The sequence below is a fragment of the Lytechinus pictus genome, chromosome 11 (genome assembly GCF_037042905.1).
Source record: "Lytechinus pictus isolate F3 Inbred chromosome 11, Lp3.0, whole genome shotgun sequence".
Lineage (NCBI taxonomy): Eukaryota > Metazoa > Echinodermata > Echinoidea > Temnopleuroida > Toxopneustidae > Lytechinus > Lytechinus pictus.
In genome coordinates, this window is record NC_087255.1 from 7,101,398 (window position 1) to 7,119,798 (window position 18,401).

Consider the following 18,401-nt stretch of genomic DNA (forward strand, 5'->3'; position numbering starts at 1 on the left):
AACTTTTTTTGGACATACAACAACGTTCTCCAACATCGTAATTTTGCGATCCTTTCTACAACATAGCAATCTATAGTCAAAAACCCTTCTTGACAACGCAGACTTGTCGAAAATCGGTGTATCAAAACAGCCGTTTCGTCCAGGTGGGTGTTTCATAAAGCTGTTCGTACATTAAGAGCGACTTTAAGAACGACTGGTGAACATTTCTTGTGATAAATGATATTCACCATTAAATGTTCATTGGTGATTATTAGCAGGCAAGAAAGGTTCACCAGTCGTTCTTAAGTTTAGAACAGCTGAAAAGGCCCCCTGGACTCTAGACGAAAGACATACTTGCAAATTGTCTTCAGTACAGAATCTTACGACACTCAGCTGTCCCGGTTCACCAATTTTCGACAAAGACGTCTCATGTGTTCATTGTGATTTGAAGGTATTTTCAATAGATTGTCTATGTTTCAGAATCCGCCACCTCGCTATTGAGAAAATCTGGAATCAGGCGGGCCTGACGCATACAGATTTCTTGGGCCCGTTGGAGAACGAGTTGCAATCATGCGCAACTTGATTTTCTACCAATCAACAGCGCGCATTTGGGACTTGCGTTTAAACGCAACTCTTTCTGCAACGGACTCCAGGGGTCCGTTGCAGAAAGAGTTGCGTTTAAACGCAAGTCAAAAAATCAATCGCAAGTCTCAAATGCGCGCTGTTGATTGGTTGAAATCAAGTTGAGCATGATTTTTAAAGTTGCGATTGATTGCAACTCTTTCTGCAACGGGCCCCAGATGTATTTATCTCCTTTGCATCCAGTATTGGTATCCAGACTCAGTGAGTGCAGTTTGGAAACGAACCGATGATTATACTTTTATCCGTTGAGGGGCGAGGCAATTGAGTTTATTCAATCATAATGCTTAGTTGGCCTTTTTAAAATCATGTTCAACTTCAATATGTTTGTTTTTTTATTATGCATGTTCAAAATACTACGCAAAATCGTACATTTCCATTCCTTTATTTATCTCATTGGAGAATAGATACTTCCTATGAACTTATGAATCTTGTTGACGCTATTTTGTGCCCCCTCGGATCGCTTGTCGTGTCTTCAGCTTCCTTACTTATTCCTTATTTTTTCTGTAAATCTATCCGATTAAACGCATTCTTTATGGAAAAGTTATCGTATTCCTTAGGTTTTAACACCGGAGTTTGTCGGAGAGATGGATTGAAGCTTCGATAGGTGGATTGCAGATTTAGAAGAACATAATTTTTCAAGTACTTTGGAAGACCATGGATGTGCTTTGTATTCTAATTCTCTCACTGCTCATCCGTGAGGGAAACTTACAATCTGGTAATTTTTTTCAAGGATTTCAAACCATGATATAATGCAATACTAGTACGTGGTGTGATCATTTAAGATAATTCCCTGATTGTCTTAGAATATATAAAATTTGAAATATTCTATGTAATTTAATGCAAAGTAGTTGGTGTGTGATATCATTGACCATCTAATTTGCGTGTCGCCTCTTTTATGCGAACTGTTTTCTGAAACTCAGCGAAACCTCAAAACTCTATGTAACTCTCTTTTAAATATATCATCAATGCTTTATGAAAAAATCAGAGTTAGACATGTTCTCTTATTTTATTATGTAATTTCTTAATATTATTCACCCTTAGTATACAATTTTTCTTTGGCATAATGCTTGTAATTCCATGATGTCATTAAAAAAATGCATTTTTATTGATTGTGGGCTGTATGAATGGGATGGTTAACAAAATATAACTGATTTTTTTTTTAAACGGAGCGTTGGAAATGCCAGGCACTTAGGCTGAGAAATCAATTAAATTTCTTGAATAAATTATGGGATTTCAAGCATTGTTTTAGAGAAAGTAAATTTGCAATTTCTTTGCCATTTCTTTATTGGGGCATCATTAATGAGCGGAAATGGAATATTTGAGACATGCGATTTTGGTTTTTGAATGAATGAATTATAAATGAATGAAAATGAATTTGCAGGTATCCTTTCATCAATGTTTTGTTTGCCAAGTCATGTGTGAAATGTGTACCGCGAGAGGTACACTAAATGAAAGAAGATAATCTAAGCTTTACATATTTAATTTGTTAATCATAATATATGTATAATTAAGTTGCATAAAGCATCCTCAATCTCTTTTGTTCTATTTTTAGAAGTGCTGTAATGCAGCTATCTGTTCATGGAGTAATAACTTGCAGATCTTTTTTTTGTAGAATCTGTCATTTAAGAAAACCCCCGTATGATTTAAAGAATATTAAAAATTTAATGTTAATGTTGCTGGAAGCACAAGCAATATTTAATCAAATGTCTGTTTTGATCTGTCTTTGAAGATTTCGACGTCGAGCTCGACCAGGGATCGGGCGTATATGTCGGCCGTGTTGGGATTTACTATAACAACCAGACGGGTTCGGTATGCGGCAATGACGAGTGGGATCAATCGAACGCAAACGCAATTTGTCGGGTTCTTGGATTTTCACACGCGGAAAAGATCTACACACTCCCATCACAAAATGAGAGCATTTTCGGCGCGGGTAATGGAATTGAACTGGAACGAAGACCTGTTCACTTTAAAGCGCTTGGTTGCAGAGGAAACGAAACGAGCATCGCTTCATGCCTCTTTGAGGTTGATGATGGGAGCTGTGAGACCGATGCACACGGGGAAGCTGCAGTTTCTTGTGCGCACGGTAAATCTCTTCAGTGTTCGGGGGGGGGGTCATCAAGAGTTAACTATGACCAATACCTTGGTCACATTTCTTCTACGGCGGCCGTACGGCGAGTCGGAAACAGCCGTTTTAACATTTTTGTGTACCAGCTACATATAGGTGGATTGAATAAAAATGAATAAAACTACTGTTTTCGACTCGCCGTACGGCCGCCGTAGAACAAATGTGACCAAGGGATTAGAGTCGCAAATGTCCAGTTGTGTGCCGAATAAAAGCTATCACCGCATTGGTCACAATTTCAGATCATGCTGACAATGTGATTTGACAATGATATTGACAATGACAAAGTGATTTTTATTTCTTCATGTAACCCGATATAGGTATTGGAGAAAAACCACGAGTTTACATTTACAATTAGAACAATAATTTGAATATTTACAGTTTCATATACAAACGTTATGCTAATTCAATAACAATTATTAAATAGATGTATGAAGAAGAATAGAAGATGCTAAGAGGACGCATGCTCATGTGCGCGTCACCACTAATCATGAATCACACTTTTAAGTGTAATAAATAGGGGGTGTTTAACAAAGAGTTAAAACTCTTTGTTAAACACCAATATTTATTTTAAGAGAATTATCAAATTAAATTCAATTCAAATGAAATATGTTGATATTTTTTTTTATTAGCCAGAATAAAACGAATCCCAGTGCTTGTTAAAATTCATAGGAGACGCCGTCCTTTTGTTAAAACAGAGCAAATTCCACATGATAGAGAACTAAAATCCATTAAAAAATATTTCACGCTGGTTTGCAGAAACATACATGTTTAAACTGAACCAATCAAATCGTTATAAAGATTGAAAATACATTGTTATTCAATCGAAGTTCTCTTAAAAGTGTGGATGTGTAAGAAGAAGAAAACCTCGCCCCTTATGATAGCAAATCAAACACACACAACAATGATGTTTGAATAGGAAATGATCAAACTATTGAACCCGATTCGGGTGAGAAAAGTTGCACAAAAATTGTAGCATATGACATCACGTGCCTTCTGTGAGCGAAATGGTCGTGTTCTAACAATTTGCAATAATATAAGCTAGAAATTGGAGAACGTGTCATCAACCTTATCGTCCGACATTTTGTCAGATCTGACATTTTTCCTTGAATTTGATTGGCTTGGAAGCAATATTACTATGGTAACTGTCTGAAAAAGTTGGGGGCGTCGTGGTCTAGTGGTCATGACTCTCGTCTTTCAATCTGAGGGACGCGGGTTCGAATCCCAGCCATGGTATATTTTCCTTCAACAAGAAATTTACCCACATCGTGCTGCGCTCAACCCATGTGAGGTAAATGGGTACCCGGGAAGAAATTCCTAATAACATTATTGTAATGCGCACTTGAGTATATACATATAGAAATAGCGCAATATAAATGTACAATTATTATTATTAAAGTGGGAATTGTCCGACAAATTCCTTTCATAAAACGCTCCCCTGGAGTTGTGTTGGTCATTACATGGATCTTTTACATCCATTTCTTATATAGATAGGCCTAGACATATATATATATACATATACACATATATATATATATATATATATATATATATATAAAAAGTGCGTATCAAAAACCGGGACAGATTTGAAAAGTCTATAAATATTTTGTTTCAAATTATGATGTCTATATTTTAGTGTTAAGAGATGCTCTGAAGTCTTATCTTTCAAATGCCATTTAAAAAAATTAGCTTCGTTCATGCTTGAGCGAACACGGAATGTTTTTGTCTGGGGTTAAAAAGGAGGCTTGCGCCAAATGTCAGAAGACTAATCCACTGGGTCACAACGCTCCACATAATAAAAGGATTTTAATAATTACAAGTTTTCCCAAAAAATGATTTTTTCAAATTCAAAGGTAAAAGAACTTTAAATGAAAAAAAATAAATCAAGTAAATAAACAAATTTGAAAATGAAATTTGACAGCATAATTCGAAAATCGTGGCAAAGATAATGAAAAGGTTAAGAGGAAGTCTGATGATTAGCAAGAAGTCTCATCATCAAATTTCTCCTTTCTGCCATTTTCGCGCAAGCCTCTTTTTGAACCCCCGACAAAAACGTCCCGTGTTCGCTCAATCTTGAACAAAAATTATTTTTTTCAATGGCCTTTCAAAGATTAGATTTCAGAGCATCTATTAACATCAAAATATAAATGTCATAATTTGAAACAATTTTTTTATAGACTTTTCAAAACTGTCTCGTTTTTTTGATACGCACTGTATATATATATATATATAAATTTACATATATATATTGTGAAAGAAATGGATGAAGAGAACAATGGCGTTCTCTTCATCCATTTCTTTCACAGAATATTTAAATTAAAGAGTTGCCAAAGCTGTTGTACATGTATAATTTCATACATATATATATATATGTGTGTGTGAGGGGGTGTGAGGGAGAGGGTATGTGTGTGTTTGTGTGTGTGCGAGGGTGGGTGTAGGTGGTTGGGTGGGTTCGTGTGCGTTTACCACTCCTCTTGTATTAATTGTTTCTAATTTTAGATGATCGTGTCCGCCTGTTGTCCCATTTGTTATTTCCTAGGCAAGATTCATAGCTACTTTCCATTTATATTATCCCCATTTATCTTTCATCTTTCAAGTCATATATTTCTGCCATACTCCCATCGTGGAAACTGATATCGATATCATCTTGCCTGCGATTTTTTTTTTTTTTTGGGGGGGGGTATTAAGCAATACTTAAGATGATTTCCATGGAGGAAAAGCACCAGGGCCCGTCTTACAAAGAGTTGCGATTGATCCGATCAATCGAAACTATAGACGGCCAGCAACGTCAACATCTATTATGCATGTTTGTTCAAAATATTTTCTAACTATGATGTATATTCATGCATTCATCGTTTTTTTGTTGATGAAAATTCACTGTGTTTCTCGGTGGTTACAAAAGGCATTGTGCAAATTTCCTGTAGAAAACTTATGACCCTGGTACGTCCGATCCCCTTTACGTAAGACCTTCATGAAATTTTCTGTCTTTGATTTCTTGTTCTTTTGACAGTCTGTAATGTTCTCAAAGGACCATGACTTGCAGGGGCCGCGGGGGCTGGGGGGGGGGGGCTTCAGCACCCCACACTTTTTTCCAAAACCGTGTACAAAAACGTAAAAATTACGATAGGATTGTGATTTTTTGCATGGTCAGCCCCCCCCCCCCCCTTGAAAACCGTTCCGCTGCCCCTGCTTGGTCAGTTTATGAAGTGAAGTAACACTTGAGAAAAATGGGGGTCGGACGTACAAAAAGGTTGATAATTTTATGGAATTGCCCTACTTTGTCCCCCTCTGTTTTACACGCAGAAACTGCGACATATGTACGTCTCGTTCGCGGAGAGACCCCAAATATAGGCCAAATAGAGTTCATGGTGGACGGATCATGGAGAGCCCTCTGCGGAAATAGCAATTGGATGCCTGATGTCGCGGAAGTAATTTGTGGATCTTTAGGATACGAACGGAGCAACATATTAACGCGACGAAACCTATGGGGGGAATCCGATGTCAACATCACCTACACTCGAATGGATTGCCCTAGGATGACCGCTAGAATACATGAGTGCACCCTCGGTAGTGTTGGGGAATGCCCGGGAAGCAGATACGCCGGAATAGCATGTGACGCTTGTAAGTCGTCTTTTTACGAACTGGCTCAAACCTCCTCTGGGGGCCGTTCATAAAGCTGTTTGTAAGTTAAGAGTGACTTTAAGAACGACTGGTGATCCTTTCTTGTGGTAAATGATATTCACCATCAAATGTTCATTGGTGATTATTTAGCGCGTAAGAAAGGATCACCAGTCGTTCTTAAAGTTGCTCTTAACTTACAAACAGCTTTATGAAACACCCACCTGGTGGGTCCATAAAGCTGTTCGTAAAGTTAGGCAAGACTTCATGCACGACTGGTGACCTTTCTTGTGCCACACTATCCCTATATAGCTCACTTAGCACCAAAGATAATGTCCCAGTTGTACGTAAAGTTAAGCGTAACTTTACGAACAGCTTTATGAAACACCCACCTGGTCTCCAAAATCTGATTTTGAGATAATCGCGTTCAACTGTTTTTCAGACCCTTATAACTTCATGCTTTGAAAGAAACCAGATCGGTTATTTATACCAATTTAAAGCATACATTATATTCTTTTATATTATGCACAATTTTGTCCCCAATTCGTATTCATTATCTCAATATTTGAAATGAAGTGCATGTATGCATTTGAGAAGTTGCTAAGTTTTCCCCAAAACACGGGGTTTGAGCCAGTTCGTAAAATCACGCGCACCATGCGCACTGATTTTTAGCGGCACAAACCATGCTCAATCCACGGTCAACGGTGTGAGCCAGTTCGTAAAATCATTCATGCGATCCGCATGATTTTTAGAGAAACAAACCCTGCGCAAAGCACATACGCGCAGCATCTAGGTCGGGTCCCACGAACGTAGAAGGCAGCAACACACAAGCGTGTTGCTCTAAGGAAGGTCAACTCAATACGCGCATGCAGCTGAGCTGCGCGCACATTTTATTATTCATGCCAACGAAATCCAACGCCGATCAAATACAACAAAAAATTAGTAGCGATCACGAAAGCAATACTACATCGATATCAAAGATAACGTAAAAAAATTGTGTGATTACACATACTTTTAAAAACATACATTTATATTTAAAACCATTCAAATATAAGTTTTAGAAACTAAAATCATTACCAAATCGGTGATTGTTGTTATCAGCAATTTTACCAAACGGCTGTATTAGGTGATTTACGCCGAGACGATTTTGTGACCACTCGCAATGCATTTCGGGATTGAATATGACCACCTTATTTTTCTCTGAGCTCTTCGCTGAACCCATCATCACTCCACGCTTAAGCTCCGTATGTTACGTCGTCCGCTTAGCTCTCAACCTCTAGTCTAGCACTGCTGGTACTTGTTGTTCTAGGCGGACCACGATCGACATGGCGGCCAACCCATCGACCAGCATTTATCTGCAGCCCAAAGGCTGTGTGACTCATTGATTTTTTTTATATATATAAATAAAGAACCGGCAGCAATGCAAATGGGTATTTAAAAAACTGATTCACGTCTAAAGTTAGTAGTGTTATCATTTCTTTTCAGCATTTTCCCAAAACTTCTAATCTAAAACTAGATCTTACTTAAGCCCCTTTCACAATTGACGTACGACCTGTTTACGACCGCCTGCAACAGTTTTATCTTGTTGTTGCACGATCGATCTCTTGGTGTCTTGCAAGCACTCGCAGTCGTTGTAGACGATCGCACGAACTCGAGGTGGTCGGAGGTGGTCGTCTCTGGTCGCATCTGAACTTTGAAGATGTTCAAAATCCAAACGCGATCAAATACAATCGATTCACTCGCATCAGATCGTACCATCGGTCTGGAGATCATCGTTTGAGTGTTGTTCAACGTTGTACGACTTGATGCGAGAGGTGGCACAACTAAGTAGTCGCATTTAGTCGACTGGAGGTCGTACAACACTTGCACATGTGCTGGCGACCTATAGAGGCCAGTCTTGCAACTGGGTGCGATAATATGTAGGCCATAAGACTGTTGTAAGACCGATCGCGACACGGCTTACAACATTGCACTACCGTTGCATTCGCATGTATGCGACATTTCCTCGGTGTTACACAATAGGAGTTAAGAATAAATAAACCCCTTCCACAATTGACGTACGACCAGATTACGACCGCCTGCAACGGTTTTCTCTTGTTGTTGCACGATTGATCTATTGGTGTCTTGCGAGCACGCACAGTCGTTGTAGACGATCGCACGAACTCGAGGTGGTCGTGTCTGGTCGCATCTGAACTTTGAAGATGTTCAAAATCCAAACGCAATCAAATACAATCGATTCACTCGCATCAGATCGTACCATCGGTCTGGAGATCATCGTGTGAGTGTTGTTCAACGTTGTACGACTTGATGCGAGAGGTGGCACAACTAAATAGTCGCATTTAGTCGACTGGAGGTCGTACAACACTTGCACATGTGCTAGCGACCTATATAGGCCAGTCTTGCGACTGGGTGCGATAATATGTCGGCCATAAGACTGTTGTAAGACCGATCGCAACACGGCTTACAACATTGCACTACCGTTGCATTCGCATGTATGCGACATTTCCTCGGTGTTAGAAAATAGGAGTTAAGAATAAATAAGCCCCTTCCACAATTGACATACGACCAGATTACGACCGCCTGCAACGGTTTTTTCTTGTTGTTGCACGATTGGTCTCTTGGTTTTCTTGCGAGCACTCGCAGTCGTTGTAGACGATCGCACGAACTCGATGTGGTCGTGACTGGTCGCATCTGAACTTTGAAGATGTTCAAAATCCAAACGCGATCAAATACAATCGATTCACTCGCATCAGATCGTACCATCGGTCTGGAGATCATCGTGTGAGTGTTGTTCAACGTTGTACGACTTGGTGCGAGAGGTGGCATAACTAAGTTGTCGCATTTGGTCGACTGGAGGTCGTACAACACTTGCACACGTGCTTGCGACCTACATGTACAGATACCAGTCTTGCAACTGGGTGCGATAATATATAGGCCATATGACTTTTGCAAGACCGATCGTGACAAGATTGCACTACCGTTGTATTCGCCTGTATGCGACTGTTCATCGGTGTTATAAAGTAAGAGTTAAGAATAAATAAAAGAGAGGGCAGAAAATATTAGAAAAAAAGTGTAACAGAAACTCTACGAAATTAAAGCTATGGCTGCTATTACATTGCTATGAGTTCGAATTATATCTCACATCAATCACACTGGTTTCATTCAAACGTACGTGCAATTGCATTGTCTAACGTCGACTCTCACGAGTATGCAATCAGTTGTGCTCGTGCAACACTCGCATGTGATCGCACGAGCATAATAGGAGCATAAGCGACTTACTCGTGCAGTGGGTTTTAGTGGTTGTTTTTGTTGTACGACAGCTATTGGAACTGTGAAAGCCTCTGCGATCTTATGAGATGACCAGCGATTGATGCCTGTTGCAGCCTGTAGCACGACCAAAAGGTCGGAAATGGTCGTACGTCAATTGTGAAATGGGCTCTAGATATCTACATCCATAAGTAAAGTCTACATCTAACTTAGATCTAGATCGATAGACCTCAGTCTAAGAATAGATCTAACTTTATTAGTCTAACTACACAAAAAGCTTTGAACAGTATCGATCCACTTGTCGATGTTCCACACGGGATATCAAAGACTAACTAAATCTAGATTTAGTAGACCTACTAGTAAAATCTACTACGACTTGTTTTACTTGGTAGGAGATATGCAAAACGCAAAATAATAATAATAATAAACTAAAAACAGACAGATTTCAGCTGTAGAAGTATAGGACGCCTATAGACCTAGACCATAATTGAGGGTTGGCCCATGCAAGCCCCAAGGCTCGGTTCGGTCAATATGCCAGCCTGGTCTATGTTAGGATTCTTTTAGTCCGTACAGGGTAAATTCCTTGAGTCTAGATTTAAAAGATTCTATCTATGGTTGAAAAGTTTAGGCCTAGACCTAGATCTAAGTTAGACATGAAATCCTTAAAGGTCAAGTCCACCCTAGGAAAATACTGACTCGAATAAATAGAGACAAATCAAACTAGCATAGTGCTGAAAATTTCATCAAAATTGGATGTAAAATAAGAAAGTTACGACATTTTAAAGTTTCGCTTATTTTTCATAAAACAGTGATATGAACAACTAGGTGAGTCAGTCGATGATGTCCATCATTCACTATTTCTTTTGTTTTTTATTGTTTGAACTATACAATATTTCATTTTTTATAGATTTGACAATAAGGACCAACTTGACTGAACCATATAGTATTAAACAATGCTAATTCCACATGTTCAGGGAGGAATTAATCGTTGTGTCACCTGACAATGAGGAGAAAATTAGAATATTTAATATTTCATGTAATAAAATACAAAAGAGATAGTGAGTGGGTGACGTCATAGTCTCCTCATTTGCATACCAGCCAGGATGTGCATATAACTGTTTTGTGGAATTAAGCGAAACTTTAGAATGTCATAACTTTCTTATTTTACATCCGATTTTAATGAAATTTTCAGTATTATGCTTCTTGGGTTTTTCTCTTTTAATTCAAATCAACTTTTTTTTGGGGTGGACTTGTCCTTTAAAATTGACTTCAGAAAATGCATAGGCCTAGACCCTAAAATCACAAGCTCGGTCACAAACTCGGTCACTTTACAATATGTAAAATTATTTAAACATTGATTGCAGAGATTCAATGGTCAAATTAAGATATGGATGCCGTAGTCAAATCAATTCAAGTTCAACTTCTGTCTCAAGAAAATAATCTGGCCCCAGCCCTATAACGTTAGTAGACCACCTTGATAAGACCCTTCTGAAGTTCTGAGTTAGATCTAACAAAGTTATATCTAACGCCAAACGGTGATGGCACTTTCTGCCAAACGATGTAACATTGCAATCAGTTTCCCTCAATTGGCTGATTTTTCTCAGAAAAGTATTGAAGAAAACTAGGCACATGTGGATAGGTGGCCGTTCATAAGCTTAATTTGGCTTTAGTCTTTAGAAGTTTCAGTGGTTGCTCGATCGACCTTCGACGCAGCCTGGCTCTGTGGCTGTGCAGCGTGCAGCCGATACAATGTATCCGATGCATGGGGTTTTTTCGCCGTCCGTGCCATGGTCTCGGACTCAGAGTTGAAATTTCGACCCGGATTTCGGGGATAAAGCGCTTTTATTTTAGATTCTTCGACTTAAAAGTCAAATAAAATTTAAAATTTGAAATCTAACCTTGATCAATCATCGTTGATAAACATCAGCACTGAAACCATTGCACTTAAAATCAGGCCAGGCAAATTAGACGTCATTGTCTATGTTACTAGAAAATCTAAGACGAGTCGCCTGGAGCCCTAGCGCATCAACGTCACTATAGCTAGCTACGCGACCGGGCCAGACTCGGCGCATCCAGGCAAGAAGAATGACCTCGATTTGGACGGTGGTTGTCTATGCATTTATTAGTGGTGCAGCGGAATTTAGCAGAAGAAAATAACAAACCAGAGGTATCCTCGTTATAGGCTTATTATTCCAAAATGAGAAAAAAAAATGATAAACTCATGATTATTCAAGCCTAATATTTTTCTCAAAAAATGGGAGTAATATTTTTAATATTATTCCTCAGAACAACCGATCTGAAACAACAAATCATTAAAAAATGTTTAAAATTAACAAATGAAAAAAATAAACTCAACAAAGTTGGAAAAAACCCACCTTATTTTTTAAGTGGTCACAAAATTCGAGCGAAGTTGACCTTCCTTTAATAGAACAATACGCTTGTTTGTTGCTGCCCTCTACGTTCGTTGGTCGGGTCGTTGACCTGAGCGCGCCTTTTCAGAGACTTAATAGTACACTAAGTATGGTTTGAGCCAGTTCGTAAAATCAAAGGAGGGGGTTGAGCCGGTTCGTAAAATAATTAAATATGCTATTGTTTTTTAAATAAAATGAATTTTGATCTAACATTTGGCAAATCAATAGAATGAATCACGGACTTTCAGAATATGTAAAAAAATAATTCGAAAATTAGGTTTGAGCCGGTTCGTAAAATCACTGACGAAGTATCAGCACGATCAGTGGAGAGGATTGGCGAAGATGCAGGGAAGAGCTCTATTTTGGCGTCAAACTCGACAAAGAGATGCTGTGACTCATTGGATAGGTTTCTGGACTTTGAACCGAGAGGCCCGGGGTTCGAATCCCAACGCAGCACTCGCGTCCTTTGGCAAGGCGTTTAGTTGCATTTGCAATATTTTCCACCCAGGTGTAGTAAATGGGTATCCGGTAGAAAGAAATTCTTTGAATGATGGAGCACCCGATAAGAGTAGCTTTGCTAAAGCTGGGGTAATAGTAGGCAACGCTTAGAATTTAGGCATATTAATATCATTATCATCATCATCATCATCATCACCATCATCATGGAGCCGTGGTGTAGTGGTTCTTACTCTCGCCTTGTAAACAGAAGGTCGTGTGTTTGAATTCCACCGCGGTCTGGCGTCATTTGGCAAAGCGTTAATCCACACTTTGCCACTATCGACCCAGGTGCTAAATGGGTACCCGGTAGGATGTTAAAGTCATTGTAGCTTGTCCAGTACTGTGGGTTTATTTTTGGAGGTTAAATTTTATGTTTGGCTTAACGTGCATATTTGCCATCGGAGCAAATGTCATGGAACCAATTAGATTTAGCTAACAAACAATAAGCCGCCATGAATAAACTTGAAAAGGGGCATTGTAACAACTTTACATTTTCTTCAAATTATACAGAACTTCATTTTCTATGAAGTCCATTCACCTTTGTAAATCACATGTTTTCACATATTTCTAAGCGTACGAACATTTCCTGTTTTGTAATACTTTTTTGACATGAACGCGCATTCCAAAGCTCCATGCCTTATAGACTTCTGAACAGCCAATCAAGTTTTTTTTTATAATTCATCAACGAATGACAGCTTTTTTTTTTATGGTCAACAAACTTTTATTCAACAAATCATTTCGGTTCAAGGCGTGGCTTATCTCGGAGCTTTTTCTGTGGAAACGTTTTGCCCCACTTCTTCTTGTGATCTCAAGGAGTCAACTTCGTGATCACGCGTTTACTGAAACCAGTCTTGTATTTTTTATATACCCATACTTTAATTTATACACTTGGATTTTTATATATTGGAGTTATATAGTTCTGCATTTCTAAGTTCAACTTTTCATATGTGGACATATCTGCGGATTATTTTATTCGCGTTTTTCGTGTGCCATAGAGTAGCTTCAAATTCATTTTCTTCTTTTTCGCGGACAAGATAACGCGACAAGTTTTCGTTTTACCCCCTCAACGGACTAAATCGCTCAGATACCACTGCAACCGATAGCTCCCATTATTATATGGACTCCGTGAATCAGCTCAGGTGTGCCTTTTTGGTTTGGAAGTCACACAGTTGGTGAGTAGAATAAGTAGAGAACATATAACAATTGTAGTTAGGGAATCATTTCATATCACACCCTGCCAATTATTACTAAATTGGTGACTCCGTCTCCGTTCTCGCGTTTTTATTCTCGCCATCATGACTGATCCGCATCCTCCGCTGCATAACCCCACCACCACTCCGGCGGTTTCCACGCCGGCCGGGCCGGGTCCCGCATCGCCTAACATCGCGGCTGTGTCGCTCAAGATCCCACCCTTCTGGCCGCACGACCCCGCCGTTTGGTTCGCACAGGTAGAAGCACATTTTCTCACAAGGGGGATTTCCGTAGATGAGACGAAGTATGCCCACGTTGTTTCAGCCTTGCAGCCCGAAATTGCACAGGAGGTTCGGGACATTCTAATGGATCCGCCAACATCTAACCCCTACACTCGACTGCGAGCTGGGCTGGTACGGCGCAAATCGGTGTCTGAACAGAAGCGTCTTCAGCAATTGCTTATCCAGGAGGAGCTCGGGGATCGCAAACCCTCGCAGTTGTTACACAGGATGGGTCAGCTTCTCGAGACTGCTAAGATAGATGACACAATCTTTAAGCAGCTCTTTCTCCAGCGGCTTCCCCACCACGTCCAGGCTATCTTTGCATCAAGCCGAGATGCAATGTCTGTCAACCAGCTAGCAGATTTAGCCGACAGTGTTGTAGACGTAGGATCTGCAGGTTCAGTTTCTTCTGTTCAGCATGCACCCTCGTCAACCTCCGAGATAGTCCAACTCAGGGAGCAGGTTGACAAGCTCACTGCTCAGGTGAACGCATTGACCACCCAGCTGGTACAGGAACGTGGCCGATCCACATCTAGGCACCGCTCCAACAGCAGTAGACGCCGGAGCAGTAGTAGGAGTGACAAGTATCCCATGTGCTGGTATCATTTCAAGCACGGTGCCAGTGCACGCAAGTGTCTGCCTCCCTGCCCTTTCCAAGGTCCCCAGCAATCTACCCAGGGAAAAGCCAGAGCCAGCCGGGACTAAATGCAACCACCCGCGCTGGACCCAAGCAAGGTCGCCTATTTTACGTACACGATCGAACTACTGGCTTTAGATTTCTAGTGGACACTGGCGCTGATGTGAGTGTGATCACGCCCTCTACAGTGGAGAAGCGCCAGGGTCCTCATTCGCCATTCTCCTCACAAGCTGTCAACGAGTCAGCCATTCCCACGTATGGGGAACGCACTGTCACGTTAGACTTGGGACTGAGGAGGACATTCCGCGACGTCTTTGTTGTGGCTGACCTACCCACGCCCATCATTGGGGCTGATTTCCTCAAGAACTTTGGGCTCCTTGTAGATGTCCGACGCCGTCTAATCAGCCCGAAGTTCTCTAGGGCTAGGCCATCCTCTACTGGCAGTGATAGGTATGCCACAATTTTGGAGCAGTAACCGGATATCACCCGCCCAGATTATCACCAGAAGGCTGTGAAGCACTCGGTTACACACCATATTGAGACAACTGGCCCCCCCAGTTTCTTCACGTCCTCGTCGTTTGGCTACAGGTCGCCTAGTCATTGCTCGTGCTGAGTTTGAACACATGCAAGAGTTGGGGATTATCAGACCATCTAGCAGCAACTGGGCATCTCCTCTCCAAATGGCGCCGAAACCTACGTTTGGTGACTGGAGGACTATCGCTCTCTGAACGCAAGGACGGTGGCCGACAGATACCCAGTCCCACACATCCAATGCTTTTCTACATCATTGCATGGCAAGAAAGTCTTTTCGAAGTCTGTCAATTACTAATAAAGGCATCTCAAGCTTTCATGATAGGCCTACTTTGTTAATACTGAGGAACATTTTCAAAGTTTACCGGAAAAGCTTCAAATTATATTTTTCTTTCATGAGGACATAAAACAATATACTACCTGGTGGGTGTTTCATAAAGCTGTTTGTAAGTTAAGAACGACTTTTAGAACGACTGGTGATCCTTTCTTGTGTAAAATGGTATATTCATTGGCGATGGTTAAGCGCGTAAGAAAGGTTCACCAGTCGTTCTTAAAGTCGTTCTTAACTTACGAACAGCTTTATGAAACGGCCACCTGGCCCGTATTCTGATAGCGTGGTTTAACTTAACCCTAGTCTAAGTGTGGTAATAAACTGCCATATTTAAACCTAGGTTTAAGTTTCGTATTCCGATAGCAAGGTTTAAGTTAACCCTGGTCTGTGTGGTAATAAATCCTCAAAAAGTTAAACTCGCGCAGGGGGTAGTTTAAGCCTGGTTTAAATCCAACAAATCATGGCCAACAATTTTTTAGAATTTATGCCTATATTGCATTACAAGCTACTTCCTCAGTTTTTAACCGATTCTCATGAAATTTGGAACACACATTGGTCTCAAGGTAAAGAGGTGTAAGAAGTTTTTTTTTCCTCTTTTGGAAATTGTGTTGCCATGGTAACAGCATATTATGGCCAAAATTTTGCCGTTTAAAATACTTTCATCAGTTTTCTACCAATTCTCAAGAAAGTTGGCTCACACATAGGTTTTGAGGTAAAGATGTGCAAGACACATTTGTTCATGTGTCGGAAATTGTGTTGCCATGGTAACGGTATATTATGGCAAAAAATATGTATAAATCTTGCTGTTCCAACTACTTCCTCAGTTTTTAACCAATTCTCATGAAATTTGGCACATACATTAGTCTTATTGTGAAGATGTGCAAAACATATGCTATGCCTAAAGTATATAATTGCGTTGCCATGGTAACAACATATTAAATATCGAAAATTAGGTTAAAAAACTTGTGGTTTTAATTACTTTATAATTTTTAAACCATTTTTCATGATATTTGGCACATACATAAGTCTTGAGGTGAAGATTTGCAAGACACATTTTTTGCATGTGTCGGAAATTGTGTTGCCATGGTAACGGTATATTATGGCAAAAACTATTAAAAAAAATTTCAATTCCAACTATTTTCTCAGTTTTAACCAATTCTCATGAAATGTGGCACAAACATAAGTCTTGATGTAAAGATGTGCAAAATATATTTTATGACTTTATAAAAAAATAATGTTGCCATGGTAACAAATCAAATATCAAAGTTAGATGAAAATCAAGTGATTTGAACTACTTTATCAGTTTCCAACTGGTCAATTCTCTTAAAAATTTGGCACATACATTAATGTTGAGGTGAAGATGTCTAAGATATATTTTTGTCTGTATTAGAAATCGTGTTGCCATGGTAACAACATATTAAATAACGAAAATAAGATGAAAATTTGGTAGTTCGAACTCCTTCATCTTTTTTCAAATGCTCATAAAATTTAGCACACACATTAGTCTTGAGGTAAAATAGTCTGCAAGACACATTTTCTCATTCATCAAAATGTGTGTTTGTATGGTAACTACACACACCAAAATAAGATTAAGACAATGGTCAATGCTAACTGATGTTGGCTACACAGAAAACTACATGTAGCTGTAGGCTTAGTTCTAGGTTTAAGGGGGTGCCAGACCTCTAGATCTCGAACTACAGTCCCTAGCTTTAGATCTAGGCCTAGATCTAGATCCTTTAGATCTAGCAATAGAAATAATCCAACGTTAGATCTCTAGCCTAACGTTAATTCCTTTAAAGGCCTAACGTTAGATGAGTAACGTTAGATCTACTGTAGACTAGCCTACATTTACTATTTTTTTATTTTAGGAATCTACATTGAGCATGTTGAGAGTCTACAAATCTCTAGATCTAGACATATTACATGTAGACCTAGATTGTTATAGATCTAGTTCTAGGTCTAGATAGGGTCTAACTTTTAGTCTAAGTTATTTAGTCTAGATCTAGCCTAGGCCAGCGTTAGAGATTCTAGATCATACAGTAGACTAGATCAGCCAGTCCTAACATTAGGGCTACCGGCTAGGCTAGAAATAGAATCTAGAATGAATAGATAGCACAGACTAACGTTAGGCCTGGATCTAAATTCTTACATAAATCTAGGTCAGGCCTAGTCTAGTCAAGACTGAGCCGTTGGTCTAGGTTTAGGCCTGTTTTCTAGTCCTGGACCTGGAAACCTAAACGAGTCCCCAAAAATGTTTAAATAAAAAAACTTCAAAGAAACAGATATGGACCTAAACAGGAGTAGAGAGATGTCTAGGACTAATTCTAAATTTTGCCAGGCCTAGTTACTTGGCAAGCAATGCAGCGATAGTCAGAATTCAGATCTAACGGGATTTATTTTAAAAATTCTGACATTTTACTGTCATATCACATTGCCTTGGTGAGAGAGGCCAACGTAGACTGTCATACTCATAGTTCAGCGGAACAACCAATGCAGAGACTGTTCAAAGCTTTTTGTCTAGGTCTACATGTATGTAAGACAAATCAGATCTATTCCACTAGATCTAAGTAAGGTTAGAAAAGCAATCTATATCTATCCCTGTCCCAAGGGCAGGCTAAGCCAGCCTAAGTCCTGAATGTTGTTCTTAGCCTAGACCAATATGTAGCTTCAGTCTCGGTTGCTCCACTAAATAGACGGTACGTTTTGCTTCAGGAAAGTAAAAAAGTAAAAACAATGTTCAATTCTCCTCCAAACAATTGTTGGCCTAGGGCTAGGCTAGATCTAACTACTGAGTATAGGCCTAATGTAAGACCCAAGACTACTCTCAAAAGTTAAAAAAAAAATCCCCTTACTTAAAGTTAGAATAAAGATGTCGACCATTTAACTTATTGTT